The sequence below is a fragment of the Chiloscyllium punctatum genome, chromosome 3 (genome assembly GCF_047496795.1).
Source record: "Chiloscyllium punctatum isolate Juve2018m chromosome 3, sChiPun1.3, whole genome shotgun sequence".
Lineage (NCBI taxonomy): Eukaryota > Metazoa > Chordata > Chondrichthyes > Orectolobiformes > Hemiscylliidae > Chiloscyllium > Chiloscyllium punctatum.
In genome coordinates this window covers 44,397,254-44,410,811 of record NC_092741.1, presented here as the reverse complement: position 1 = coordinate 44,410,811, position 13,558 = coordinate 44,397,254, and the positions used below count along the sequence as shown (strand labels likewise).

At 41.7% G+C, this 13,558-nt stretch overlaps 1 protein-coding gene across 8 annotated transcripts in view; it reads left to right on the top strand.

Moving 5' to 3' along the window:
• sobpa (sine oculis binding protein homolog (Drosophila) a) overlaps window positions 1-13,558 on the top strand; it is a 361,393-nt gene that overhangs the window by 208,451 nt on the left and 139,384 nt on the right. The gene's annotated exons all lie outside the window — the stretch shown is intronic.

Below are 13,558 nucleotides of genomic sequence, written 5' to 3'. Positions count from 1 at the left end.
AAATAATGACGCAGTATTATCATGCAAATGTTTTCTTTTCTTCAATGCATGCCCTGTACCTTGCTGATTTCATTGCTTGTATATTGCTTCAAAGAATGGAAGTTGTCTTGATAAAAAGTGAGACATGGTCTGTAACAGTGTCAGTTTTGGGGCACTTTCTTTGCAAACTGATACTTTTGTTGAATGAGGAGTGATAGCAGTGAAGTACAGTGCTTTTTCAGAGTGTTTTTTAAATACCTGTAGTAGCACAGTTGGCATACACATTTTTCTTGTTAGTATATCACAGCACCAAGTGCAATCAGGCTGAAAATGATTATTTTAAAGGAAACCATGTGAGAGAAGATGCCTTTATTTCTCTGAACTTCAAAAGAATCTTCATTCATGGAAGTCTTTTCAAAATGACTTTGGAAATATATTACTGATTTAGCAGTAAATTAGGATTACCTCCTAACAGCTAAACAACTGTTTTCTCAACTCCAGTCAGCTTATGGAATTCTGACTTAGCAGCACTTTGTCTTGGATTAAGTGAGCCACCCAATTCTGTTTAAACTGAATTTTTATGATTTCAGTTGTCTTAGTTTTTTTTTAATATTGGTTGCTTGAAAAATATATTTGCTGTCACAGTCATGAGACGAGTCATTGCTTCCCAGCATTGCAAATCTTTTGTCAGATTCTTATGTTTTGGAGTGTTCACATTCTCAAAGAGGAAACAGTGTCTGAGAGCAGACCAGACTGTGTGGGCAACACAGCAGGAACTGCTGACTTACACACACCTTGTCTTTTAAAATAACATGTTCAGTGGAGTTTCTGCTTTTGCCACACTGCGCTGTAAACACTATTGTTAATTCAACAGGTTGTGTGCTTTTCAGGGGCTGATTGAGTTGCAGGGCAATGAGGAAAGGGCAGGCGTGATGGAACTAATTAGATAAAAATAAAGAACTGCAGATGCTGGAAATCTGAAACACAAAAATAGCTGGTGAAACTCAGCTGGTCTGGTAAATCTGTAGTGAGAGAAGCAGAGTTAATATTTCGAGTACAGTGACCCTTCTGTTCTGAGCAAGGGACGTATTAGATAGCTCTTTCTTACAGTTGACAAAGGCACAAAAGGTTGAATGGCTTCCTTTTCTGATATTTCATTCCATTATACTGTCAGCTGAGGGAGACTAGATACCAAATGTAATTTTTTGTGCCCTCAGATTTTCTTTCTTTTAGTAAAGTTGATATCAAGGATCACTTGGAATCTAACGTAGGAAGTAGCTTCCTAGGACACAAATCTGTATCTTTTTCACTATTTGGAACTTCAATGTTATGTAGCCTGCAAACCTAGGAGGTGAGGTACATTAAATTTAACCATTGATCAGCATACCTAAATCATGGGAACATTCAGTACATTGTAAATTACAGCAATAATATCACTGGACACATTAGATGACATGGAAGGGAATGGAATTTGCTTGAGAAACAAGAATTTCTAGACGAAGTGGGGAAATAACAGGAAAACAGGATGGTACTGGATACACAGGTCAAATGTGACTCTTTGCTGCATCACAAACTTTCGGTCGTGTTTGCTTGAACCTGCTCATCTCTCCATCCCTCTGTGCAGCTCCAAGTAAAAAAGCTTCATTCTGAATGATGCAGCTTCATATTTAATATAATCTGAAACAACACAATGTGTAGTTTCACTTCTCTTTCATGTCTTCTAATAGTTCCAGTGGGACCATTCAGATCAGGGATCACATCCTATTGATGTCAGTGGGAAGTAATAATGGAAGAGGATAAGTAAAAAAGGAAGGGTTGGTGAATGTCTTGTTTACCTCATGATTTGTAACTCTCAATCTTGCTTAGCTGGAGAATACTCAACACATTATTTATCCAAGTCTGTGTAAGCATTAATATTGAGTGTAGTTGTGCCACTTAAAAAAGAACACACACACCCAGGATCGGATTACTAAGAATATTGAAGCTGTTGAATTTGTGTTGACGGATGTGACTTTTGTGGTCAATGAGTTTAATGCTGACATTAGCAGCAAAAACAAATGAAACTAAGTGGTCTTTAGCTGATGTGCAGGCTGGTGGATATTTTTGTTGCAACAGGACTTTGAAGATTCCCTTCATAGTCAGTGTCTGAAACTGCCTCACTTTCCTGTTCTATAGGACCTATATGTACTGTCGGTAGGTATGGGCTGAGCACAGCTGTTGGCATCCTCGGCTTGTATGTGTATCCTCTGAGCTTCATTTAACACAGCTGCCCATTAGTGTTAAGGAAGCAGTTACTAGCAGAGACCAATTAGTCACATGATTTTAATTAATTAAAATGACTCGAGCATCTGCTATCTTGTTTTATTTTTGACAAGTTTATAAGAAAATCCCTGCTGCCGTTTAATTCTTATGGAAATGCTAAACACATTCTGGTTTGTGAGCTAAGGAGACCATTGCTGGTGTGCACCCGTGCAGACAGGAAACTTGGTTTCTCTTTGTCTCTTGCTGTCTCAGCCACAGCTATAGCCAGTCATTGATTTGTTCTTGAGAATAGTACTTTTCCAGCAAGACATCTTTCAGGTTCTTTCTCTTCAAGAGCCTGGTGAGCATTCTGTAACCACAGTTGTGAGCTCTCTTCAGCTTCAGCCTAAGCAGAGTACAGTGTGGATGGCCCAACTTTGGGGAATTATAACCAATATCCCACTTACATCCAGATAGAGGTTCACAGACTGCACTTATCAAACTCGCTGTGGAACAGCAGCTGTATTATAACTATAACCAGTTTTGTCAGCTAAATTACAATATTAATAAGTTATTTAGAAATGGTAGTAAAGGAAATCCAATCAACGAATCTGCATTTCTTGAAATCAGGCCGTTATTAAGTATCCACATCAAGATTTCTTCAGCTGATTGCATTGTTTCTTGAAGTTCAATAGAAAAGGGTTTCACAAATGTTTAGTATGGTGCATTAATGGAAGCATCAGGGTGTGAAACAAGCTGGGTTTCCACATGCACACAAGTATGTGGATCAAACAGGTACTTCTGCTGTCAGTGGGAAAGGAACAAAACACAGCAAATAGAAGGAGGGAAGATTGAACACCACTTGACCTAACACCTTGTTGAGCTTCCAGTTTATTTTCTAACTATTTCCATGTAACCTCTGTGCACTTGGGGGTGGCAGAAGCAGAAGCCTGTACAAAGTGCACCAAGGAATTGTTCCCCAATTCATCACCAAACTCCTCATCTTCGTTGGCTGGGGGAGTTTGGATTTCAGGAGGGGAAATGTATTGTGAAATCGTCATTCCTTAACTTTGCTCAATTGATTTCTTAGGATTCCCTTGATTTTCAAGTCTGTTTTTTTTTCTCTCTCTGTTATTTAAAAAGCTGACTGCTATATGAAAGAAATCACCCTGTCAAAAATCAGCCTGCAACGTTAGAACTTTACACTTTAAGTCCCTTTGAAAATATTATATTGTCTCATTCATTTTATAATTGTTTAGTGTTTAATTTCTTTTTCATGTCTTTGAATGGTCCCACTGGAGATATTAGAATCAGTGGAGCAAAATGGATCAGGGATCACATCCTTTTGATATCAGTGGGAAGTAAGGGAGACAATGTAAGAGGTAGTTTTAAAAAGCCATAATGAATCAGTGCTGCACATTCTTTCCAGGTTTAGTATTCAGTTCCCTCTGACATACTGTTGTTTAATACAATTCTTATTGTCTTCTGATTTTGGAGTCAGAGGATTACCTAGATTACAGTCAGTCGATGTAATGATATACATGATCCAAATTACTAATACTTTCCTCAAAAGTGGATCTTTTTTGCAAAATTCCATAGCTCATTTTTTTGGAAAGAATAAAACTTTTGATTTTGATTTAAAGCAGGATGTTTGCAAGTAAATTGATATAGTGTTCGAAACCAAGGTCAGTTGGATTTCATTGACAGTGAGATCCTTGATTTGGAGCCCTGGCTGACAGATATAAACAGGAAATTCAGAGCATCTCCTCATTCTAGGGACTCGATCTGAGCTGGTCAGAGACCACGTACCATACACACATAAATAAAGAATGACACTGGCAGCATGTACCAGACCATAGTCTGTCTCTTGCACCCAGAGTGTCTAAGGAGGATTTCCTCCTCCTCTTCAGGTGGTAACAGTATCAAAGCTGCATCCATCTTGGATTTTGAGGTTTCTACAACACTTGACGGAGGGGGATAACCTGCAGTTTCTGACAGCCTTTCTGACTGTTCTGAGGGTCCCGGTATGCTTTGCTTCATGCCTCCTCTACATGAGAGAGACAGTTTACTTCAGTGGACCACGTCTGGTGTCAAGCATGGAAATGGCCCAGCATGGGTACAATGCGAGATCAACACGAGGTCAGGACATGCAAAGTTCGGGTAGGTGAGGTGGTTCTGAACAAACATGTGGATTACCTGAAAGCAATTACCTAGCAAATGGGACAGGAGCAAAACATTCCTGGCCCTCACAACAGCAGGAAAGGCCTGTCAGAAACCATGGACTCTACCCCTCTGTTTAGCGACGAAGAAACCTGAGAGTTCGAGATGGCTGCAGCCTCGATACTGTTCATGAAGAAGAGGAGGAAACTCTCCTGGAATGCTCTAGGCACAGGAGACGGGTTACGGTCCAGTACACGCTGCCCGTGTCTCTGCCAGAGACAGAGGAACCCGGCCTGGGGTGAAAACATCCCAGGAGAAGCTACGAGAGAGACAACAGGCGTATATCCCTGGACGTTTGGGGAGGGATGGGGGTTGGGGGTGTAGTGATTTGGAATGACTATGAGATCCCTGATTTGGGTTTTTCACCTGGACCAATCAGGGTGCTCTGTCTGACAGATATAACAAGGAGATTCAGAATGTCTTCTCAGTCTAGGGGCTGGCCCTGAGCTGCTGGTCAGAGCTCATGTACTTTCCACATGTAAGTAAAGGGTAACTTGGGCACGGGACACCAGCAGTTATTTCTGTTAATGTTCTTAAAAACAACGTAATAGCATTCAGATTACTTGTTGCTCTTAACCAATTAACGTGCCCAGGGGAACAACAATTTTCCAAGTGTCCTGAGTTTATTAAGATCTAAACTCTCACTCTGAGATCAGAATTAGATTCTCTACAGTATGGAAACAGGCCCTTTGGCCCAACAAATCCATACTGACCCTGTGAAGAGTAACCCACCCAGACCTATTCTCCATATTTACCCCCGACTATGGGCAATTTAGCATGACCAATTCACCTAACCTACACATCTTTGGATTTGATGTTGAAATATGCCACACTATTCTTATAATAAGACTATTCACGTATCAGGACTGCTATTAGGGTTATTACAAAACTTAATACAAAATTAGATAGACGCTTTCCAGGTAACATTTAAGGGAAAAATATTTTAATTTTGCTTTCACAAATGAAAATGAATGAGGAAGAGTTACCATGACTTATTTTCAATTTCAATTGTTTCTCAAGTAATTTTTCACTTTTCCCTCTACTGCTTTCCTTGAAAATTCTATTGAATGTACTGATTGCTCTGTGTAAAATCAAACTTCCTAACATCAGTCCAAAGGTGGTCTTTAATAACTTTGAATCTGTGTCCCCTGCTCTATCTTCACAATTCAAGCATTCTCTGTGGCAATGCCTCCACCAATCAGAGTCCACATGCCGATCAGCCTCTCCTCTCTTCTCATGCAGAATAAATTGTAGTTTCCTTCTAAAATTTGGTGTTCTTGCAGTTCTGTTTTGATAATTGTAAGATAAAATGCTTCGAGAGTATGTTTCTTTTTCACCAATATTCAATTTTGTAATTTAGTTTAATGATCTACCTTTTCTATGTATATGGTATTTTATATCATTTAATGCCTTTCTCTCTTCTGACAACTCAGTTTTTAATACCTAGGATCAGCCTTGTGAGCCTTTTCTGAGCCACCTCTGATGTTTGGATGTAGTCACTTTGTGTCATTTACCTCTATAGTTGACATAGTGCTCAGGGTGTAGGTTGTCTGAAGGACTGTACAGTTTGAGCATGACTTTCTGTCTTCTTGTTTTGATTAACTTTATCTTGTCAGCATTTTCAATTACTTTATTTTCAAAAACTACATTCTTTAAAGTCTTATTTGTGTCTTCCCCTGATTTGGAGGTGGGACCAGCATGTGGGGAAAAGATGTTGGATATTAATCAGGTGGAAAATAACCTGGAGAAATTTAAGCAAAAGGAAGTGCAATGTTTGAAGGTTCACGTGGCCATGTCGGAACAGGGCAATGAGTAAACTTATCATCAGTCAGAGAACCTGATCCTGACTGAACAAGTGGACTCAAGGATTCTAGGAGTTGATCCTAATGAAAACAGAATGTTAGTCTGACTTGTGTTGGTTAGGGCTCAGCAGTTTTAGTTATGAACATCTGTCATTACTGGAAAGGAAAATCAAAAATTAAAGGCTGATAATTTGCCATACTGTTGTTTTTACTGTTAACAAATTCTCTTGGTTGAAATGTACTTCCACAGATGACTGCATCTTCTCTGCAAATTTTAACCCTTTGAGTACTGAGTATCCTTTGCAGTTTACAAAATCCAATTAGCTTTTGTGTTTTACAGCATCCTGCTCCCCACCAAAACAAATTTCCGTAAATTTTGAATGTAGTGAATTGGAAAAATGTTCGCAACTTGTAGAATGTTTTCTTAATCTGAGTTATTGCAACCTTGAGTATTTTTTTCCTCTTGATTGTTTGCATTGGTGCAGAAATGCTACTGCAGTCCTCAAAGAGTTAAAGAGAAGGTCTCTGTTTCCTCTCTGGCATGTTGCTGTTGACCTTGAAATCCAGCAACAGAGATCTTACATTTCAAGTTTGAACTATCAAGTTGGATCATAACTAAGATTTGGAGCTTTTCAGTGTCGGTTACAGAATGTTTAGATTGACTATTTACTTCAGGTTAGCTCAGCAGTTCAGTTAAATATCACACATGAGTCAAAGTTCACCTCATTCATGTTGTTCAGGTCTGCAGGACTGTGGTTCATAACTGTCGAAGGGTAACTACTTGAGGAAATCACTAGAGTTTCCTCTGTTTAAAAAACAGTCATGGGGCTGGAAGAATCCAGCAAGGCAAGCAGGATCAGCAGGTGGTGAAGTCGACCTTTAGGGTGTAACCCTTAATCTTTCTTCAGGACTGGGGGTGGATGTGGGGGGAGCTGCAGATAAAGGGGGTGGCAGGGGCAGGGTGGTGAGCTGGGGATAGGTGAACCACAGGTAGAGGGTACGACCTGGTTGGTCAGTGGGAGGAATGAATCCAGTAGATGGCAGGGAGGTGTGGAATGGAGGGGGGGAGGAGGAGGAGGAGGAGGAGCTGGGAAGGGAGTCGGGGGAAGGGAAGGGAGGTTATTTGAAATTGGATAACTCGGTGTTGAGTTCTGCAGGATGTAGGGTGTCCAGGCAGAAGATGAGGTATGGTTCCTCCAATTTGTGGTTTGGTTTGTTGCAGCAATGGAGGAGGCCAAGGATGGTCATGTCAGAGAGGGAGTGGGAATGGAAATTAAAATGGGCAGTGACTGGGAGGTCAGGTTGGCCCTAACAAGCCTGGCTGCGATGCTCGGTGAACCGTTCCCTAAGTTTTCGTTAGTCTCCCCAATGTAGAAAAGACCACATCAGGAGCTCCTGATGCAGGAAACTAGGTTGGAGGAGAGGCAACCTCTGTCTCACCTGGAAGGAACCTGTTTGGGGCCCTGGGTGGAGGTGAAGGGGGGTCGTGTACTGACAGGTTTTGCATCTTTTCCCGTTGCAGGGGAAGGTGCCTGGGGGTTCAGGGGAGTTGGTGGTGAATGGCAGGAACCAAGGACTGTCGAAAGGAATGATCCTTGCAAAAGGCAGAGAGGGGTGGGGAGGAGAAGATGTTCTTGGTGATGGCGTCTATTTGGAGTTTGCTGCATCAGGTGCTCCCGATGTGGCCTTCTCTACATCAGGGAGACCAAACGTAAAATTAGGGAATGGCTCACCGAGCATCGCAGCCAGGCTTACAGGAACTGATCAGACCTCCCAGTCACTGCCCATTTTAATTCCCGTTCCCACTCCCTTGCCGCCATGATCATCCTTGGCCTCCTCCATTGTCACAACAAACCAAACTGCAAATTGGAGGAACAACACTTCATCTTCTGCCTGAGCAGCCCACGACCCGGAGGACTCAACATTGAGTTCTCCAATTTCAAATAACCTCCCATCCCAGCCCCTCCCCCTCCCTTCCTCTGCTCCCTGCCACCAACCGGGTTCATTCTTCCCATTGACCAACCAGGTTGTACCCTCTCCTGTCTTCACTTATCCCCACCTCACCACCTTGTCCCCATCATCCCCTTTACCTGCAGCTCCCCACACACCCACCCTCAGTCCTGAAGAAGAGTTATACCCAAAATGTCAACTTCCCCACCTCCTGATGCTGCCTGGCTTGCTGTGTTCTTCCAGCTTCTTACTTATCTACTTTGGATTCCAGCATCGCTGCAGCTTTTTGTCTCTTAAAAAAAAATACTTGTTTGTCATTTTCCATCCCTTTTGCTGAAATAATACAGAATCCCATTCAGAACAAATGCTCAGTTCTGTTCCATAAAAATATTGAGTTTAAAATGAAGACAAAATTTTTAAAAAGAGCAATGTTGATGGCTTCTTTATTTTACTGATTTCATATTAAAAAAACGAGACAGGAGTAGGCCACTCAGCCCTTCAAAGCTGCTCTGCTATTCAATATGATCACAGCTGATCAGATTTTAACCTCAACTCTAAATGCCTGCAAAGCCCCAATAATCCTTCATTCCCCCAAGTAATTAAGAATCTATCTTCCTCTACTTTAAAAACATTTAAAGATTCGACAACCACTGCCTTTTAAGGAAGATCAAATACTCCAACTATCAGAGAGAAAAAAAATCCTCATCTCTAGGGGCACTGTCACAAATGGGTGACTCCTTGCTTTTAAACTTTAGCCTCTAGTTCTAGATTCTCACACAAGAGAAACATCATTTCAACATCCACCTGGTCAAGCCCCTCAATTTCTTATATTTTTCAATGAAGTTACTCTTCTGAACTCCAGTGGGTATCAGCATAGCCTGTTTAGCCTTTCCTCATTCCAACTGTTAGTCAAATACACCATCTCCAACCTGCTTCCAACACGTTAACAGCCTTTTGTCAGTATGACCACCAATACTGTACACACTTCTCCAGATGTGGTCTCACTAATATAACCCTGTATGACTGAAGTATAACCTCCCTACTGTTGCATTCAATCCCCCCCTTATAACAAACATAAGAAACTATTGGCTTTCTGATTACTGGCTGTATCTGCATACCAACCTTCTGCATGAGGACACCCAGATCTCTTTGTATTCTAGAGCTCTGCACTGGTTGCTGACATCTGCGGGCACTGTGATTATGAGGTCAGTAATTAATCCCACCTCATTGGCTAAAACCAGTTCTAGTCTAGTCTAACCTATGCTCTGGTGGCTACCATAACATGCTGGTTGATGAAATTGTCTTGAACTTTCAATGACTTCCTCATCTAAACCATTTTTCCCCATCTGGTTTTCTACTATGCATATGGCTTAAAATATCCCATGATAATCATTGTATCCTTTTGACAAAGTCCTATTATTTCCTCTTCGATTCTTTGTCCTACCATATAGTTAGTGTTAGGGGGACTGTAGATAATTCTCTCAGATGACCTCTTTTCAGTTTTGTTCCCCATCTCTACACAGCCTGTTTCTATATCCTTGTTTCCTGAATTTCAATCATCCCTCTCTTTTGCCAAAATTATCTATAATTAACAGAGCCACTAATCCACTCTTTTATAGATTCCTGTCTTTCCTAAATGTCACATACTCTTAAATATTCAGGTCCCAATCCAAGTCATCCTGCAGCCATATGTCAGTGATGACCACTAGATTGTATTTATTTACCTCAATTTGCACTACTATCTGTTTTGATTCAAATGCCTTAAGTTTTTACCTTTATTTTTGTAATCTCTCTTCATATCTGCTGATCTACTCGTGGATATGTATACTTTGTCATTGCCAGTTATGATCTGTTTATTATTTTCCATATTAATTCCTTCCTCTGTTGCATTCCTGTTTGATTCAACACAACTTTCCAAATGTAGGCCCTTGCCCTACTCTTAAATTTAAAACCTCCTCTATTTCCCAAGTTACGTGGTTCATAAGAACACCAGACCAGGTAGGTTCCAGTGGAGACTGTCCTGCTGGTACAGATCATGCTTTCCCCAGTATTGGTGCCAGTGCCCCATCAACTGGAATCCCTCATCACTCTCCCTCATTTGTCTTTCAGCCATGCATTCATCTCTTTCACCATGTTTACCCAATGCCAATTTGTATGAGGCTGAGGTAATAATCCAAATGTTATTACCTTTGAGGTGTTGCTTCTTAATTTGGTGCCTAGTTCTTCTTGCTGACTATGCAGAACCTGATGAAGGGCTCCGGCCCAAAATGTCGATTTTCCTGCTCCTCGGATGCTGCTGACCTGCTGTGCTTTTCCAGCACCACTCTAATCTTGTCTCCAGCATCTGCAGTCCTCACTTTCACCTAGGCAGAACCTCTTTCCTAATTCTAACTATGTTATTGGTGCATACATAGACCAGGATATTTGGATCCAATCCATCCCATTGCAAGTTCCTCTCCAGCCCAGAGCAGATATTCTGAAACCAGGCACCAGGCAGACCACACAGCCATCTGGACTCTCACTCCTTGCTCCAGAGAACAGTCTCAAACTTCCCGATTATGCTGGCCCCCACTACCGATACATTCCCTTTGTCAGCTCCCTGCTTGGATGGTTTCCTGTACCACAGTTCCATGATCATTTAGCCTATCCATCCCAAAGCAGCTCCGCAGCAGCCCCCGCCTCCCCCCCCCAACCCCTCACCGCCTGCAAACTTCAGGAACCTCAAACCTGTTGACCCAAATGCAGAGGCTGACACTCCTACACTCCTGTCCTCTGGGTCTCCCACTTGCAGAGAGCAATCTATATATTTACATATATGTTAGTGATCATTGGCCATATACAAACACAATGTCCTACGAGATATTCAAACAATCCAAGTAACCATCCCCATCCCAGATACATTGCAGTGTCTGTTATTCAGTGTCCAGCTCATAAACCCTGAGCCAATGCTGCTCAAACTTCAAACACTTACCCTGATATATCTACCTGAACATTGGATGATATTATGAAGTGCTAATTGATGACCATTTTAAAATCGAACTACTTAATCCAATACTAAGAGCAGCATTACATCTTAAAGACATTGGTGAACCAGTGATGTCACTTGTTCCATTACTTCTCTCACTCTCTCTCCTTTTTTTTGGTTTTGAAGACTATGATCGTAACAATAACTCTATGTTGTCTGTCAGTCTGTCTTCTATCAGTGCGTGTGTCTATCTCTTTCAGTGTCTCTTTTTGTTGTCTGTCTCTCTTTCCAAACTGTGAACCCCCCGCCCCCCCACCACAAACGTTTGTCTTCTGCTGTGCTTATGTACCTTTAGTGCATTTGTGTGTTTGATCGTTCTTTTTCTTTCTTTCTTTCCATTCTGCTTTCTATCTCTGTGTCACTATCTTCTTGGAAATGTGCAGGTTACTCTCTTCATGTGCCTGCTTATGTCTCTTTTCCTTTCATCGCTGACATTTTCCCTGGCTGTCAATGTCTTTCCCTCTTTGCATCCTGTCCTTTCTTCCTTGCTCTCACATTTGCACTCAATTCCTGCCCTATCCCGTACAAGTGGGAAGTTCTGAAATTGGAGGATAAGTAGGGAAAGTCAGATGGAGACTATCCACTGGCATCCAGTGTCAACTTGTAACTATGCTCAATTCCAAAACTGAGGGTTTTTTTTTGATGGGGATATGGATGGAGTGGGAGTGAGAGCCGGAGGGGAAGATGGGGGTGGATTTCCCCTTCACAGCAGCCCCTTTGCCCCGTTCACAGGCACATTCTTCAATCAATCCCCACACCCAGCTCCCGCTCCCCATTCACAGCAGCACCCTTTTGAATACACCAATATAAGCAGTTCATAATGCGCTTTTATGTCAATAGACACAACCTTTTCTTAGTGTTTTTATTAGCACCTGGGACTAAAATATGCAAAAGGCACTTTGTATGTTCTGTCTCATGTTCTCGGTGTCCCAAATGCTATTTCAATCTCTGAGCCTGACCCTTTTGTATTTGCCGAGGTCAGTATTAATTGTCCATCCCTAATTGGCCCTTGGACTGAGTGGCTTCCAGACAACCGCATTGCTTGTAGGTGTGTCGGCCAGACCAGGTAAGGACAGCAGATTTCTTCCCCTGGATGGCATTAGAAAACCAGGTGGGTTTTCACAGCAATAGCCCATTAGCTTTAAATTCTGAGCATCCACCCCCCCCCCCACTCCCATTATTGAATTCAACCCACTGCTGCAGTGGAATTCAGACCCATGTCCCCAGAGCATTGGCCAGGAATCTGGATTCCTAATCCAGCAACATTACCACCATACCACTGCCTCTCCCAGGCACTGGGAACTTCATTGAGCAGAGCGTTGCGCTGTCTTCTTGCTGCCAACATTTTTATCACTTCAGATTTTATTTTTAAAAGTGAACAGTGCAGTGAACATTCATTACTGATGAAGACCTCCACCACTTTTATGACCCTGGATAAAGGTCAGACGCCAGTACTTTGTACTCAGTTATTGTTAAAATTAAGTTACCTGTGTGCTTGGGATTAGGGCTGCTGGCTGTAACTGTGCACATTGCATATATTTGTTATCATTGTCACAATAACCACTTCTTGTCAGCATAACCGTGCAATTTGCATGCAGCCTGAAACCCATTTCCTACGGAATTCAACACGTTTGCAGGTTGTCAGCATGGATCTCTTGGCTTTCAGCATTAGGGTTTTATTGGTTTTTCTGCAGGCCACTGAGCAGCCTTGAAACAGAATGAAGCAGAACATTACCTGTAAGACCACAACATACACCTAAATATAACGCTACCAGAATTCCTGGAACTGCAATAGGTTAAGCCTATCCCAATCTCACTACCAGAAGTGAGTGTAAAGTGAAAAGGTGGAGAGATAAAGTATAACAAAATAAAAAGACCTTTTAAAATGGCATACAAAAATCCCACGCTGACCATAAGCCAGAATAGTGCAAATCATGTACTTGTTTTTGTTCTTTTCTTAATAGCTGGTTGTTCATATTTTTAGCATTGCTCTTAACCCATGAAAAATCAGTATCAGTTAAAATGAGCAGAAGAGACCCAAAATGTTTTTAACCCTTTGATTCCCCATTTCCTCCATCCCTGCTTTCAAGGCAGCAATTGTGTCTGTTGGGGGTTGGTAAATGGACAGTTTTACAGCAAGGTTTTAAACTAAAAACAAAATACTTTTGAGTAGATGACAAGTCGTTGCATGCGAGAGTATTACAAACAGACAAACCACAGTCCTTGCATTTACTTCCATATTTAAGAGTTAGTGTTGACTTTTGTAGAGGCTGGTGGTATCCCATTTTGGTGGAATTCCAAAAGCCCTTGGCTGTTGAACTAGATTCACCACTGAGTTAGG